The sequence below is a fragment of the Larus michahellis genome, chromosome 5 (genome assembly GCF_964199755.1).
Source record: "Larus michahellis chromosome 5, bLarMic1.1, whole genome shotgun sequence".
Classification (NCBI taxonomy): Eukaryota; Metazoa; Chordata; class Aves; order Charadriiformes; family Laridae; genus Larus; species Larus michahellis.
In genome coordinates this window covers 37,058,618-37,073,715 of record NC_133900.1, presented here as the reverse complement: position 1 = coordinate 37,073,715, position 15,098 = coordinate 37,058,618, and the positions used below count along the sequence as shown (strand labels likewise).

Here is a 15,098-nt window from a genome sequence, read left to right as displayed (position 1 = left end):
AGTTAGGTCTCTCTGATGGGTATTTTTTCCCACTTCCTGATTTTTTTTTTTTTTTTTTTTGGTAATAGGTTAGGTCTCTTTCGATGGGCGACTAACAGCAAACTATTCAAAAAGCTGCTCTCTGACTATACAGAAAGTATTTTTCTGTGTATAGGGACATAAAGAGCAAAAAAAGGAAAGCTAAGAGACTTAACTAAAAAATGCATATGTGCAGAAGGGGAAATCCCATTTTCTGAAACACTCTTTTCAGTCACAAACAGGAAACCCTCTCTCAAGAAAGGCAGAGTTAGTCATTAAGCATATATGACCGATTCACCACTTCAACTGTCAGCAGCGGACAATTTCAAATCAAGACTAGGTCACTACAGGAGACTTATCCCAGTTAAATTCTGGTCATGTAGCTCAGCTCAGGGGTCCGTGGATGAAATTCCACATGCAACACAGAGTCAGCCTTCAACAGGGGGATGGAAAGATGGAAGAATATTGCATTAATTCAAGGGGTAATATATATTTTCATGCGCATTTCTTCTTCAATATGCTCTCCAAAACTAAGGCAACGGGTCCACCCTAAACCACATTTAACTGTGTCTTTAACTCCACTGTGCAAAAGCTTTGCGAGAGCCACCATAGGGTCTGCTAGAAAACCAGTACTTTTACACTCCTGTTCCCATTCAAGATATAAGGAGAAGATGAATCATTAATCACTCATTAAAAAGGTTCAAAGAAGCAGCAGGACGACTGAAAAGTAGTGATCAGGAAACTTCTTTCTGCAACCAGACACAGAACTGAGAAGGTCATGACAAGACCTATTCAGCGTCTTCTCTTCTGCAAATTTTCTACCACTGGTGTTCCTTAAATTCAATGCTGGGAAGCTACTGCAACAAACCACTGCATTCAAAACTTCGGGCTTGAAAGCTTCTGCACAGCACACTGCATCCATACAAAGCACACTGGAGATAGATTCCGGATTTGCAGAAGCCCTGGTACAATCAAACTTTTAACTCTTGGGAATTAAAGTCTTGCCACACCGTTTACGGTGGCAACGTCACTCTGTTTAAGCCAGGAGTATTTCAGGACTGTAGAGGACAAGTATTTTAAAGGGCATGCTACTGGCTGGCTGAAGTACCACAGCTAAATATTCTGTTCATTCATCTCTACCTCATCTGCCCTAAGTTCATTCTGAATCAGCTGCCTAAGACAGGATGACTGAAAGGATGATGTTGTTTGGCTTCATGTCAGAATGGCAGCTATGGTGTTTAGAACAATTCATATCAATTTAATATCTCTGGTTAGATACCTCCAGTAAAAAGCCAAGTTTATACCTCATATAAACTACAGCAGCTCCATTAACGGGATTTACATCAAAGGAATTACAGCCTTTAACTACAGGGTCAAATTTCACCCATCCAATTAAGTTTTTTTTCCTGAGCACACATTAGCTACTGACTCTGGTGTGATTTTTTTTACAATGACAGGTGTAGCTTTGATTGCCAACTAGTTGAACTTCTGTGGTAGTTAAAGACTAATTTGATTGCTGAAGTTAGATTATAAATCACATTGAAAAAGAAGAAAGGTTTCAACAGACAAAATATGAGACAAACTGCAGCTGAGTAGGTGGGACTCATTAGTCACCAGAAGGCAGGCTCTGTTACTGGAGAAGCAAGAACACATGGGTTGTCTTGGAGCATCCGTACAGATGGAACTGATGAGTAACAGCAAATAACACTTGTTACTCAGCTTGCTACTTGGGATCATAGTATTAGAAGTGTAATGTAATTGAAGCTTGCTTTCTTGGTAGGTACTTAACGAAACTATTATTAGCTTTGTCCTCCTTTTACTTGATTTTCTCCTCCTAAGGCTTTTTGAGGAGCGGCTCAAACAAACATTGTGTGGGCTCTCTCCCAGTCAGCTGCATGTTTGGGTTGGCTGCTGATAGGAACGTCTGCTCACATTCCTGCAGGCATGTTGATTTGGATATAGCAGACACATACAAATAGCCTGCATGCAGGAACCTAGCTGAAAAAAAACCCTGTGTGCTATATTATTAATACATTCAGTCCACCCATCTTCTCGTTAGGGAGCAGGTGTGAGTGTGCTTATTGTCCATCTCTTTGGCAAGCCTCCTGCCACCTTCCTGCCTCCTCCAGCATGGAAAACTGTAATTCTAAAACAGGCCATTTTATTACGAAAATACATTTTCCAGGCAATATTCCCCTGAGGCCCTTCACATTAAGAGCATCTTTTGAACTGGATAAATACTGTTCTGCTATTTTCCAATATCAACTGCATGATGATGGCCAAGCATGGTCCAGCTGGAAGCAACTCTCAAAGTAGACCATTTAATACAGGAGCATTGCTGACAGAAGGCTCTCAGGCCTTATGATAGGATATTATCTGCTTTTATTGCACTGTGGATGCCGTAAAGTGGCCCCATGATTTGAGGTTTGGACTGTTCCCTTTAAGTCGAGGTGTACCCTAAACCCAGCCAGGAGGTAAAGGCCCCTCTCCTCACCAAAAGCAAGACCATCTCTCTGTTAGTTTCTATGCTTGCTATACGCAGGAGGAAACTGCTTGCTCCCTCCATTTCATAGGCATCACGCTAATTGAGACCTAAACAATCAATAAAGGATGGATTAAAGTCCTAAGTGCCAAAAGCACAAGCAGCTAAATTAATGAAGTTAATCCCTCTGTAATACCCATTTGTTAAAGCTTTCCTCAGCATCTCCTGATGGAGCTTGCTTGACTTCTCAGGAAATGAATGAACAGCTTTTATTCATCATAGTCTGCAGTGCATCCTCACATGTTTCTAGTGTCATTAGCACATGGCCAAAACTACAAGCTGAATTTAGTCCCATGAACCCTATGCTCTCTGGCATGAGATGAACAGCACAAGTTCTGCACAGTCCTCACCTGCAGTCACCACGTGCAGGTATGGGTCTTCCAAATCTATTCAGCCCTTGGTTGAGGTAGTTGAAAGCGCATTTGCAATTAGTAGTGCTCATGCTCATGGCAGAAACAGGTTCACCTGAAGGACCAGGCAGCAGGCATGGGCCCAAAAGCCTGGTCACTTCATTCTGCCGTACCATGAAGTGGGGTGACCCTTCAAAATATCACTTACCCTTCCTGTGAAAATGTCTTTGGTGCTGCAACAAGGAATTGCCAAATGTTATCACAGCTGCATTTATAATTGGGTTACTTGTTCCTACAGATTGGATGGAAACTAGTACGTTATTTTTCAGAGTGATGAAAAAGGGGGTCCTGTAAGGCTACTGCTTAGCTTGAGCAGAAATCTGGGTTCTGATAAACTTACACAGACCTTCATAGCCTGTTTTGCTGGCTTATAACAGATACTCCCTAATCATTAACCTCAAGGGGAGGAGTAACATTTTCTTTTAATAAATAGGGAGACGCTGTGGCATGCTGCAGTGTTATAAAACTTACAGCACTTGTGAAATACCAGCCTTTCAGGGTGGAATAATTCTGTCATCTTGTTTCCATACAGCTCTTCTCAGAGTATCATCTTGCTGACAAATATTTTATCACATAACTTCTACCCCTTTCTACACCCCCCAGCATGCTTATTATATTTTATCATTTTCCTCATGACTCATCTCTAAAGCAGAGTCTTTCAACTGCGTGAAGTTTTTCATGAAACTGATGCTTCAGAGGAAGCAGAGTGACATTAATGACAGTGACCCTTTAGTTCGTTAAATACTAAAGGCTGATTATCCTTCAGCATTTTCTAGCCTAAGGGCTATCTAACTCCCCAACAGCCAGACTGCTTCTACGAAAACCGAGCTGGGAAGATTTATAGGACTTCTATACCTCTCTGCTTTCTGAAGTTGGGACCTGGTGATATCTAGTTCATTCCTCAGTGGACATCCTAAAAGCTGCTCTGAATTGTAGCTCCAGTGGTCTATGACAACGGGGACTTGCTAAAATGCGACAGTGCCCTGTCCACATCATCTTCTTTACTAGAAGATTTCTATCTAGTCCATTATACTAACTTTCCAGATTCACTTGGCTATTCAACCCTGCTTTTGGAAACACTCCATGGCCTATGGAAGGGGAGGGACCATTCCCTGAGCACTCAGCAGCCACACTGCTTGTTGGACTAAGATCACAATGGCAACATGCTGGAGGTAAAGCGCCAATCCTTGGACTTTTACATGTTTTACAGCTTCTTTACTAAGGCAAAATGACTGCACTAGAGTAGAAAATCAGTTCTGGTCAGTCTGGCTTTAGGTTAAGGGATTCTGCTCACCTCTGAGCTGACAGACACCATGTTTCCCTGGTACCAGGGAAACCACACTCCACCTCTACCAACAGAACACTCATCTCTTCCCAAAACGATGTAAAAATCAGATTAGTAACCACTCTACTGTTCTTTTCTTTTTCTGTTCCACCCAGGAAAGGAAAAATCCATCCATCTGAAATTTAAGCCCAACCACGTAACTATTTTTGTTTGTTTTCCACACAAGTGTTAATTAATTGACTCCTGTTTACACAAATTTAAGGTAACGTCAGATCCTTTGTTATCCCACCTTGGAAATTCCTGCTGTTTTCATGATAACACCTTGACTGATTTTCTCAGATTTCTAATGATTTTCCCACGGAGCAGCAGGTCTAATCTTGCATGTAAAAAAAGGGGCCTGAAGCCACTGGAAAGTTTCTGAATTAAATCTTGACTGACTTCACTGTCATTGTTGGAGAGAAGCCATTGCTTTTTATAGTATCCTTTTAAGATTAGTCATAATGTAGTATAGTATTCATGTCCTCTATTTGAATTTGTTGTCTTTTTGCATGAAGACCAGTAAAAATAATTGCATAGCACCTTGTTTCATTTTGTCTTTTTCTTTTTTAACTTCCCTTTTAAAAAACTTAGCTTTTTGTTTGTTTGCACATTAGCATCACTGGGAAAAAGATTTTCACCACTAGAATGCAATCTGGGATCCCAATCACAGTAATCAATATTTGTTCAACGTTCTTCAAAAGAAAGAAGACCTCACACATATGCATATAGAAAGCCAGCCTGTTCTCTGGGACAAAACACCAACTGGTGATAATTGCAATGATGATTGTGAAGAGCTGACAATATTAATTACCATCACTGAGCTACAGCAGAATCTCAAGATACAGGTGTCACGGAGAGAATTCATGCAAACATTGATTACTTTTCAAGATTTTGAGAGACATCTGGTCCATTTAGCAGAAAAAAGGGGCAAATAGTAAGATCTGCCTTTCCAAAGCTGAATGTTTGGTCCTACTTTCTGCCTATGATATTGTTTTTTCAGACAGTAAGAATACATAACTTCTGATTGCAGGCCCTTTTCAAGCAACTTTTCCTACACTAGTTACTATGCTTCAATTGGACAGTTATATAGTTGTAGCTAACTGAACTACTGGGGTAGCTTTGTCAGCTCTTACCAGACTTTGCTAGATTACCAACCCTTCAGGAAACACTGTTCTTCCCCCCAATTTGCGTGTGTGCATTAATGCATAGACACACAAATGAAAGTGCATACGTTATTACTACCTAACTACAATCAATCCATAGACAATATGAATGATTTTAAACTTAGCAATGCCACTGCTTCCTGGATCAGAAATTCACCAGACCACAGTGAAGATTCCCATCTAGCAACATGCTTCATATCTGTTTTATCACAGTTGAGTTTTGTTCCTTAGTAGTGACTGTGCGGGTTGCCCAAGAGGGGGATGAGAAATATCTCAGCTCAGAATACACTCCTTATGATCCTATTGTAAAAAATTGTTTCTCTACTCCCTCAGAGTATTTTCATCTCTAGACCTAGACAAGGATACAACTTGGCAAGCGACGACAGTTCATTTTCCAAGCTAAGTGACACGAGCTTTGAGTTTCAGCTCAGGGCTGGTCTCCACTCTGTTAGATACAGATACGAACAGTGTGCGGAGATAACTAATAATAGTTTAGCAAAGCACTGGGGTGTCTGTTTGTGCCCCCCTCAATTAACTCCTTGTCCTGCTAAGAGAACTACTTTCAGAGGGAGGAAAGCAGGCAAGGAAGTGAGCAAACTCAACTGTTATTACCACATTTTATTAATGTATAATAAATATAGTAGAATGAACAGTAGAAGTAAAGGGTGTTGCTAACAGTGACAACCACAGAGAGAATAGATACAGACCCTTGTTCCTGGATCATTCAAAAAAATAAGAGGATCTCCTTGGCTGTCTGGTTGATATCAGCTGTGGTAATAGCTTCCTTACCTGCTGCTCAGTTTTTTAAACACAGGATAATGGCGTTAAGAGATGGGGGAAAAAAAAAGAATTCCATCTGTCCTCTGTGGACATGCCTGTAGCACCCTGATAGAAGCGTTTACAGCAACTCACTGTAATATTTGTGATTGTTGGCATTCTTCCCTCCACTTAATTATTTTCCCCCAAGTACATGTGTCCACTGCTGACAGAGGACAAATCAGGGCAAAACGATATTATGCTGGTCCCTAGTCATTACTCCTTTGGTCTCCACCTTAACCCTTGCCTTTCTCCCCCACATCCCGCATGGAGTTGTGTTTTTTCCCTATTTACTCAGCAGCGTGCTGACACCTCTCCCTTTCACATCTGCTGACAATTTACAAATGCAAACTCTTAGCCATGGACTACAAGAAACAAATCATTCAACTTTAGTAAGTGACTGATCATCTGCGAATAAATTTTTAATCAGTACAAGTCTTTCTTTCTATAGCACTGTTACTGTGTTCAAAATCCATGTATATAATAGAACAGATATACGGAGCCCTTTTCTATTTTTACTATTTGCAAGAGTAAACCATGCTCAGAAATGCTCTCAAAAGCTTTTCCTACTGAAAAGTAATTCAATTTCATTCAGAACACATCCAGAACTTGTTTTCCCTCAGTAAATATTATCAGTCTTTGTTTTGTTCTGACTGTTAAGAAGGCGATGTTTATCTAAATGACCCAATGTACAAGACCACATATGGGATCAGTTTAGACATCTTCTCACATAGTATTGATGCTTACAGTTAGGGCGCCCAATTTGTATCCAAGGTTAGTACAGACAATCCTGGGTTTTGTTACGTTTCTCATCTTCCATAACAGTACCAAAGAACTGCCAGTAACAACACAACTAATTTTAAAGAATTTTGCACAAATAGAACCAGTCCATAACCCTGTAGGACAGGTACAAGAGCTTTATCAGCTATAAAGTCATTACATGCCATTAGATAATATCAGCTCTTAATCCAGGATTGCTCTTAAATCCACAAAGGAAACAGACTCAGCCTATCTCTCACCTCTGCCCTTACTATGGGGGAAGCACAGTCATACAAGTTACAAAGTTTTGCTGTCTGTAGCCGTAAGACTGTGAGTGGCTTGCTTTTACTCCTACATCAGTGACGATTTCACAAACAAATCAGAGGCAGTATGTTGTTCTTAATATAATCAGGTTCTCCTTAGCTTCGTTTCCTTCTGATGGAGGCGGCTTATGTTGTTCAAAATAAAGGCGGCAGGAACAGTCGTAGGACTCAAATCTGACAACTTTTACTACTGCCAATGTATTTTGATAATGAAACCTGCCTAACTCTAACCCAGCACTTGTTAGACAGTCTTCAGCTAAAAATAAGTTTGAGACTCATTAAAATACTATCACCTGCCTGTCCCAGCATTGTAGGATTAATTAACAGCCCCTGTTCTTAATGCTGGGCTGACCCAGGGTGGGTATCATGACTCAAGAATGGCTAAGTTTTGGAGGGACCAGTCACCCTATGGAAAGATATGCGTGCTCATCTGATTGCAAAAGGAGACAAAGAGAAGATGCAACCATGAGAAGGGAAAGCATGTGTTAAAAAAAAAAAAAAAAAAGAGAAATTAGCTCAGCTTAGGGGAGAGAAACTAAGTTTGAATGGATGGGGGAAGCTACCTCCTAGGTAATAAAATGTCAAAATTTCATATTGGGGGAGATATACAGTTACCTGCATAATAAAAAATTCTTAAGATGCTGATACCAGCCTGTAGAAAATTCACCACAATTCTAGAGCTCATAGGATCACTCTGTTCAATCAGATGTGATTTCTGAGCTCAGTAATGATTTTCAGACCTTTCAAGGGTACCTCATTCACCCATCACTATTTATACTTAGCACAATCTTTTGTATAGACATTTTTTTCAGGGACTTGAAGAGAAAAACAAGAAGTCCTGTGTGAAATTTCAAGAAAGCTCATTGTCCTGACACTTAAGGCATTACATGATCAGAATGTACTTTTTCTTAATTTTAACGCTTTGAAGACAGCTAGGTCATTCTAAAGGCTGCAACCTGCTATCTCCACTCATGCAAACAAACCTTACTCACAAGGATCATCATCTCATTTACTTCAAGGGATGGTCTGCATGTAGAGGTAAGGTTTGGACCTTTCTTACATCCCCCTCCCTCAGTGTGCATTAAGCTCTAAGAGTAAGTCGAGGCGGTTACAAAAAACACCCCTACACCCCTCAAAACAACAGAAAAGCCCACTTCAAAAAACTTTGTTATTTCGTACCATCTCCCATAGCAGGTGCCTTCAGACTAGTCAATCCTTCCTTTCAGTCCCCTTTTGAGCTGCTACATGCTACTGGAAAACTTGACAATATCCTGTCAAAAAACAACCCACCCACCTCTGGCCCATACTGTATGACACTGTGCTTTCTAAAGAGAGATATAAATCCAGGCTTAAGTACGCTTCAGGGTAAGTAAAACTCACAAAATTCAAGTTAAACATTTGCAACATAACGCCAATATACGCATCAGCCTAGACATCATACCCAGCAGTGGGATTTATAGTTCTGCAAGACAGGAAAGCCAGCCTCTCCCTCTCTCACCAACACTTGGAGGCACAGCTGAACGAAAGCAGTTACAAAACCAATTCCCGGTAATGGGCACTTTCAGTTTGCAGTTTGTATATTACTCAGTGTAACTTTTCCCTCAGTAAACTTGAAATAACTTTAAGGTCATCTGGAGCAAATGCTACCGAGAAGAAAGACAGTTTTAGCACGGAAGTCCCAGGAAAAGACTCAGATGACTTCTAGAGGGAGAGGCACCAGAGCTCTATTGTCATGCCTGAGCTGCAGACTCCCTGGAAGTGAAGTGATAGGAGCAGGGGTAGGAAAAAACTCCATTTAATATAGGCAGATCCAAAGTTATGCAAGCGGGAAGATTTAATTTAAATTGCCCCTTACAGGAGAGGCCTCAGCTTCTGAGAAAACCCTGGCTCACAAAGAAAGGCAGGGATTAAGTGATGGAACTAAGTTCCCACCATGTAGTCGTGGGAAAGAAAAGTTCGTACCGTTGGGTGAATAGACAGGGGAATACTGAGCACGTGTCATTATCTTCACACGTGACATTAAGGGGAGCCTTCCTGGAATCCACTGTGCTGGTAGCCAGCGAGGACAGTGGTGGGGGCTCAGAGAAGAGCGTCCCAGCCGTTTCTCCTGGGGAGCATCTGCATTCCAGGGAGAGACCAAAGGAGCCCGGGCTATTTATCTCATCAGAGACAACGTTAAGTGGCTATTTAATTACTGCCCTTAAATACTTGAGCAGGGAGAGACGATCTGAAACTAGATAGCTATTTAATCTGACAGACAAAGACATTACGAGATCCAGTAGCTAGAAAATGAAGTCAAAAAAAGTTCAAAGCAGAAAAAAAGATGCAAACGTTAAACGATGAGATTAACAATCGGAACCAATTATCCAGGAATGTAGTCAATTCCCCGCCGTTGGAAATCATTCAATGCAGACAGTTTGAAGAGGCTGGTGGGCCTGACCTTCAACTCACTGGGGAGTAGTCTGTGCTTTGTATTATGGAAGAGGTTAGACTATGGGATCATAATGATTCCTTATGACTAATAAATCCATCAGCATCATTGTTATCATCTGAGAGAAACAGAAGGATGAAGGAAAAAAGTATTAACAAAGCCAAGGCCTGTACAGGGCACAAAAAGCAGGTTGATCTGTGGACAACAGAAGCCACAGACTGGGAGCTGGCAAGATCATCTGTAGTTTTGTCACCGACTTCAGCAGGAGGAAGAAGAGGCCCGACAGGGATTTATGGCCACCCCTAACGCCCCAAGCGAGCTTGCCCAACATGCCCCCAGCGAGCTGGTGGTGCGCCTTCAACACGGGGGAGCATCACCAGCTGCGCCGTTACTTGACTGCAGCGGCCCAGCGCGCAGCCCGGGCTGACCACCCTCCAGCACCCCCGAGAGCACAGCTTTGGGGACACCCGTCCCGGGGTACGCGGGTACCCGCGCACGCCCGTTCCCCTCCGGCTTCGCCCCGGGAAGGCCGCAGGAGCGGGCCCGGGGGAGGTCCCTTCGCCGTGAGCCCCGCGGCGGGGGAGGGCGGGGGCCGGGGCTGCCCCCCGCGGCGGCCTCCGGGCCACCTTCCGCGCTGCGACACCGCGGCCGCGGGCCGCCGACACGTTGCCGTGGCGACCGCGCCGCTGCGACCGCGCCGCGCATCCCCCCCGGCCCGGCCCGCCAAGGAGGAAGGGGGGGGGGGGGCACCTTATTTTTTTCTTTTTAAGTTTTCCGCGCTCCCGGATACGCGGGCGCGCAACCCGCTTCCGAGCGCCGATAAAAATCAGTAGAGGCTTAGAGAGACCCCTTAGGGGCTAGCCCGGCCCGGCTGCCCCCCATCCACGGGGGGTCGCTCGGCGGGGCCGCCCCCCGGCAGGGGGGCACGGCTCTTAGGGCACGGCTCGGCCCGCCCAGCACCCCCGGGCCGGGTAAGGGCGGCTGGGCGAGGTAGCCCCCCGCCTCGCCACCCCTCCTCACCCCCGGCCACCTGTCCTCGTAACTGCCCCGCTCCTCTCTGGCGCCGAAAAAACTTGCTGGGGGGATGTGGGGGTGCTCACGATCCCCCCCCGCGCTGGCCTCCCGCCCCTTACCTCCTCCGCGGTGGCACCCGGTGAGCCGCGGGCACGCCGCCGCCGCGGGCAGGGATGACCTTGCGGAGAAATTCATCATCCGGGCAGGAAAACAAGCCCTTCCTCGGGGTGTGCAGCCGCGGGAGGAGGGCGGGCGGAGGGAAGAAGGAGGGCTCCGCTGGGGTGGCCCTCCCCGCCGCGGGAGGCAGAGGGGAGGCGAGTCGTACCGGCTACGAAGAGGCAGCGGCGGCGGGAGGCTCGGGCAGACCGGCCCCGGCCAGCCTCCGCCCGGGGAGCCGAGCGGTGCCGAGCCGAGCAGGCGGCGGCGCCTCCCGGCCGCTCGCAGCTGCGGCTGGCGGCCGGCTCGGGAAGGGGGGGGAAGCGCCCGGGCTGCGGCGGCGGGCCGGCGCCGGGCTCCCCCCGGCGGCCGCAGGGAGAGCGGGGCAGCTCCCGGCGGGGCGGTGGGGACGGCACCGGGCAGCTCCGGGGGGTGGGGGTGGGGCTGAGGGGGGGGCGGCGGGGACGGCACCTCCCGTCGGTGCTGAGAGCCCGCACCCCGCCGACAACCCCTCCCGAACGCGGCGGGCGCGGGCAGGTACCTGCTTCCAGGGAGGCATTTCCAGCTCACGCCGACCCCTCCTCAGGCCTCGTCTGGCTTTTATAGGCCGGGAGCTGGAGGCTCCTGCCCTCCATCAGCTGCATGGGGATGAGCAGGCGGCCCCCGGGACCCTCGGCAGCCCCCCCGGGAGAGCCCGGCGGTGCTCCGGGGCTTGCTCTGCGTTGTCTCCTCTGCCAGCCGGTTCTTTCCAGCTCCTAAACCAAAACTACACGCCAAGCTTCTTCACGGCGGAAGAGCCAGAACTGCACATCCCAAATCCACTCATTCCGTCCACCTTTGCTAGCCCTGCGTGTGTCAGCCGGGGGAGCGTGCCTACAGATAGCTACCGAGGCACCTAATGAGCCGTTTGCTTGCGGAGTTGTACAAATTTGCATGCGGAATTGCAGTGTATGCAAATGCGGATGGGCTCTTGTCACGCTTTCAGTTTGGATTGTTGTTTTTGATAGGCAAATTTGGCTTCCTGTGGGAAGCACTGCCCTCTTTGCCTGCAGCGAGCCATCAAAAAAATAGATCCGCGCAAAAATATTAGCAGCAAAAGACATTTTGGGTTAGGACTCATAACTGCCTGGACATCTTTGCTCTAATTTCGGTTTATTCCCACCAGTGTGGAATTTTATCTCTCTCTGCTGCAATCACAGGAAATGGTTCTGCAGAGCCCGGAGATTCGAGTCAAGTACAGGTTTTCAACCGGGAAGATTGTAACCCTTTTACCTTCCTTTATGGATACATAGGAGCAGGATTTCCAAAAATATAGGACAAGCTGCGAGGAGAACTCTGTTGAAATATGGAAAAGATTGGGGGAAAAAAGAACAGTTGACTAGAGGACCTAAGAAAATAATTTTTATCTCTAATAGTTATAAATATCAATGAATCACATTCCCTTGATCCATATGAATTGACCCATATTTTATTCACTGCCCTGCAAACACCCTCAGGCTCAGTTATTGATCCTAAATCTCTTTGACTCATGGGTTAAGTTATCATAAAAAACATCTTAGACTTCCTGTTGTGGCATACGTAATTTCTTCCCTAACAGTGGCCACTAAGATCAGCGCATATTTATGTAATGTGGCTGAATGCAGCTTTCTGACAGTTATTTAACCATGGAAAATTTAAGATATATTTTCAACATTCCCCAACAATAACCGCTTTTTCACATGTGCCAAAATAGTCAGTGGTACTCTTAAGAGCCTGAACATCCCAAGCAAGAGGCAACCTCGCTGGCCGGGGGAGAGCAGAGAGAGCATAAAACTTTATCAGGGGAAAAAAAAAAGATTTACAGCACTAGTGCAGCCAGGGGTTCCCGGTAGCTCTTATTTACTTCATTCTCTTTACAGTCTTGCAACTTTTTTTGGTGCTCTGAGGGTTGTATAGAGCCCGGTCGTCACCCTGGTCATGTCTGAGTCAGGAATACAAGGTCAGGTTGGCAGAGTCAGTGTTCAACTCCTCTTCATTATTGTGCTAAATGACCTATTTTTAAAGAAACATTTCCAAACTTCCTAGAATTAATCCTACTGCCATTAACATTACTACAGTGAAACTTCCCCCCCCTCCTTTTTTTTCTTTTTTTTGTTAAAGAAGACGAAAGGCTGGGTGATGCAATTTCCTTTTGTCAGCAATTGTACTTCTATGAAGAGGTAGCCGTAGGCACTTACAGACCTTGCTGCTACAAGGACTTCACAGGACCTCAGGGGCTGCTCAGCAAGGGTCATTTACAATTAGTGTAGTCTTCCTCAACTTTCCTAAACATAAGATTCCTCATCTGGATTCTTAAGAGAGACCCTTTCTGTTAATAAAACCCCCATTAGCCTGAGATACTAAAATCACAGTCTTGGCACTCATTTAACCAGTTAACTCAATTAATTCTGCAAGCTAGTCAAGCTTCTTGTGTCCTTTAGTGTAGTTTTAACATCCCACCAGCATCTTTTCCTTTCTGCATCTTTCTCCCCATGTCCAAGTCACTGAAAAATACTGACGCTACTCCCTTTGACAGCAACCTTGCCTACACTGGAAAAAATAAGAAAGATGAGAATCAGATTTGCCTCCAGGCAGCCCTTATTTGTCTCTGAAACCATTTGCAAAGTGAGGAATTTCAGCTGTTTTAATATTTATAGCTAATACTTCCCTCTTCTTTGGAAACCTACTTTGAGATTAATTGAAGTGGGAACATGGTAGGATTTTCAAAGGCATGTAAGGGAGATGGGTGATCATCTGGCCTTGAAAGTCACAGCAATAAGAGTCATATACATGCAGCTGGGAAACTTTTCTATGGGTTATTGTGCCCTTCCTGTTTTAGGGTTGAGAAGCACCTTCAGAGCACATGGAGGATCAGTCCCAGCATCTGCCAGAAGGGAACAATTGTAATTCTGAGGCAAAAAAGAGAGGGGTTGGGAGCTTTTTTTGCTCCAAGCCCCTCCATGCCCATGCACTTCAAAACTAGTGCCTGAATGTTTTCCTGCTGAGTTCAGGTAAATATTTCCTTCTGGCTGTATGGCACTACTGAGAATCCCTATGCTGCTCTCAGCAGCCATGGCTGAGCACTGGGACTACTTATTATCTCCTGATGGACAAGGAAACCCAAGAGGAACGAAGACAGTAATATGACTGAAATACAGCTCAATGAATAATCTCTTTCCCATGCCCACGGATGCTTTTGTTTCCAAATGCAGCGATGACCTAGAAAAGAGACATCAAAGAGGCTCAGATCACTGCAGAAGTTGGTTGAGGTGATGAAGTGCACAGATGCACTCAGTGCATGGTCACTTTATTTATGAACTCATGTAGCGTTTTTTCCCCTATGTCCTTTTTTCTTCCCTGAACGACAGACTGCTATAGAATGGTTTCATTTGGTACATCATCCAATATTGGTATTAAAAAACATTTTCTAAACCCTCTTATGAGCTCTGAACTCCACTAGCTGCTGTCCTGATAGGCTAAAGTGGTCATCATATCTCAACATCTCAATGTGTCACCATATCAATGCAAACCAGATATTTAGATTATTCTGGTTTATTTATCTGAATTTTTAACTCATTTGCTTAATCACCTGTGAGTCACGGCCAATTTACTACTGTTTTTCCCCTATCCTTTTGTCTGCTTCCATCTCCAGCTACATACATTTCTTTTATGTTAACTTTTTGTAGGTCTTCATGCAGAAAAGCATTCATTCTGAGGGCAGCACATAGACGGTTGCTTAGCTTTAAGCACCGTGCTTAGCACTTGATAAAGTCAATGGAACGTGTGTGCATAAGTATCAATAATATTGAGAAGAATAAAGAATTAAACCTTTTTAACTTGCTAGTATTGACCAGGGTGAAAGAATAAATTTAACTGTAGAGGGATTATCCTTTGATATGTATTAGGCCGCAGTTCAGAGCAACAGAACCCTGGATTTTCTAGGAGCTTCCAGAATACAATTACCCATCAGAAATGATAACCGCATTTCTGCAGTGCCTTTGAAGACTCTTGTAGAATGTTTTAAAATCTCATCTTCAAACTGTACCACCACCCAGCTAAAAGAAAGTTCTTTACTGTAGCTGAAAAAAATAGAGCTGATGACTTTTTAAAATGAGAAGTGGTAT

At 44.8% G+C, this 15,098-nt stretch overlaps 1 protein-coding gene across 2 annotated transcripts in view; it reads right to left on the bottom strand.

Annotated features, from left to right (window-relative positions):
• GPRIN3 (GPRIN family member 3) overlaps positions 1–11,619 on the bottom strand; it is a 32,145-nt gene extending 20,526 nt beyond the window's left edge. The window contains exon 1 of one of the 2 annotated variants that reach the window (XM_074589587.1): positions 11,498–11,619. The gene's annotated coding sequence lies outside the window, so the exon portion shown is untranslated. Of the gene's footprint in view, positions 1–10,919; positions 11,241–11,497 lie in introns of those variants that run through there. The other variant, XM_074589586.1, reaches the window with a different exon arrangement.
• Positions 11,620–15,098: the final 3,479 nt, after the last annotated feature.